The sequence below is a fragment of the Triticum urartu genome, chromosome 4, assembly GCF_003073215.2.
Source record: "Triticum urartu cultivar G1812 chromosome 4, Tu2.1, whole genome shotgun sequence".
Taxonomy (NCBI): Eukaryota; Viridiplantae; Streptophyta; class Magnoliopsida; order Poales; family Poaceae; genus Triticum; species Triticum urartu.
In genome coordinates, this window is record NC_053025.1 from 388,888,545 (window position 1) to 388,891,216 (window position 2,672).

A 2,672-nucleotide genomic window follows, 5' to 3' on the forward strand; every position below is an offset into this window, starting at 1 on the left:
GGTTGGAGCCCCGATGCCGGCTCAATTGAGTACAGGTACCGGGTCCCCTTTGGCGGAATTCATGTCTTCATAGGCAAGATCGGCGAACCAGGCCCTGAGCCGGACATCTTGCACCGACATCATCGAGACGGCTCAGCGTGCGAGACCCTCCAGGGTTCGGCCCGCCGTGAGTCGTGCCTTTGTGGGATTTATCCATGGAGCGGAATCTGAGGATAGATCGGCATTTGGTGAGACCGTTGTTTACTCTGATGGTGAGTCATCCACCGACGAGACCGAGTCGTTGTATCAACTACAAGACGACCGGCTTGGGGGCTATTCCGATTGCGACAATATTCCGGACCCCTATGAGCCGCCGAACCGGGTTGCAATCTTCATGGCCGGCACACAACCTGTACAGTACTCATCGACTGGAGTGGAGCTGATTTCCGGGTCAGCAGCGGCTGCCGGGGGAGGAGGCCCTGAGCACCCGCCGGCTCAGGTTTTAACCGATTTACTGGATAAACTGACAACGAAGTTAACAACGGTGGTTAATCCGGCAGATCAAGATCTGCATAATGCGGCGGTCGTGAAGTTGCGTGACGAGATAGCATAGGCCAAGGAGGAGCTAAATATGGAAAACGCTAGGATGGCCGACGAGCGGGCTGCTTTGGATGCTCAGGCACAACGAATTTAGTCACAGTCTTACCGGCTCATACTAGACCAGAACGCTTCAAACGAAGTCATGAGGAGGAGGTATCAGACTCGTCTGCCCTTGGATTACGAGGCAAGAAATCTCATTAACACGCCAGGAGCAGGAACCTGTAACCCGGCAGTGGTAAACCGGGTCGAAGCGCCTGGGACGGGTACGGCGGTTCAGCCATGTACGATAGACCCGCCTCGTCAGAACAATAACCCGCCGCAGCATCTGCTGACGCCATCGGGTCATTATTCTAACCGTTTGGATAACATGATCATTGTGGCGTCAGGATTGGTGGCTCTTCCGGTTGATGGTGAGTCACCGATGGTGGTTGAGACACGGAGGGATAGAGAGCTTGTTCAGACAACGCTAACTCAGCAGCAGGCTTATTCTTACAGTTGTGACAGGATTCATTCCACCCCTCACCCGAGTCGGAGTTACAGCAGACATATTGATGAGCCGGCGGTGTCAAGCAGTGGACAAAACCATAACCCGCCCCGCGGACATAACCCGGCGGGCAGTGGCGCTGATGCTCAGAATGTGGTGGATCAAGGTAGAGCCCGTCGGGAGGCCGAGTTAGTGGCGCAATATGCGGCCCATCAACCTACACCAGTTCGTCCAACCACTTCTGTGGAGCCAGGTGTAACCTTTAGAAATTTGGGCTTGCCATGTTTAGTACTGGATCTACATAATGAGCGTCTGCCCAAGGATTTCAAAGGTCCTCGCAAGGTGCCTAACTATACAGCCGATTTAAGTCCTAAGGCATGGATTGAGAGTTATGAGATGGCGATGGAATTGCTAGATGTCAGCGAGGCTGCATGTGATAAATATTTCCCCCTGATGTTGGAGGGAACGACCCGCACTTGGTTGAAGGGGCTTCCCGCCATTTCCATTGGGTCATGGGCCGAGTTAAAGGCCCGGTTCATCTAGAACTTCAAGGATACATGTAAGCAGCCTATGTCAATTGTGGATTTAGCCTCCTGTATCCAAGAAGAAGGTGAGTCGACAATCCATTGGGTGCATCGGGTCTCAACAATCCTGCACTCATCGGATCGCATCAATGCCGACTCAGTGGTGTTGATGTTGGAGAAGAATTGTCGTTTCACGCCCCTAAAGCAGAAACTAGGGCAGCTCAAACGCCAATGCAATGACATGGGGACACTCATGGCGGCTCTGGTTAAGTATGCCAACTCTAATAGTACCAAGGACCCCGAGCCTGATGACGAAAAGCTGGTGAAGGGAAAAAGAGCAACAACGGTAAGCGCAAAGCTGATAATAGTTTTGACTTTGTGGCTAACACCAATGCACAGAATAATGGTCAGTGTCGTAAGGGTAAACCGTCCCCACGGACCGGAGGATCCGGTGTCAATCTTGAATAGATGTTAAATCAGCCCTGCCCAAGACATGGTACGCGAGAAAGACCGTCCGGGCACCTCTGGAAGGATTGTTACATCATGAAGGAGTATAAAAATTCCAATCTTTTTCAAGACAGTCATGGGCCAGGTGGCGGTTCAGGATCCAGCTCTCACGGACCGGGTTATGGCGGTGGCGGCTCTAACTCTGGATTCCAAGGAAATCAAAGTAATCACGGCAACCAGGGTGGTTACAATCAGCAGAGTAATGGGGAGTCAACAGCAACAATAGTCTGGTTATCAGAGCAACCCAAAGCAGTTGAACAGTTGGCAGTACCACGTCTTCACCACAAGTTTATGCAAACAGGATCAGAAGCTTCATAAGAGGGCAGTGAATGCTGTTGAACCGGCAGTTCCCCGTTACTTGCGTTGGTGTGAGCAGCCCATTGTGTGGAGTCGGGAAGATCACCTGCCCCGGGTTGATAATCCGGGTCACCTGGCATTGGTGGTCGCACCTCAGGTCGGAGCGTATAAATTTACCAAGGTGCTCATGGATGGAGGAAGCAGCATCAATATCCTGTATTACGAAACCTTCTGTCGCATGGGGTTGACGGATAAAAATCTTAAAGCGTCGAACACTGTTT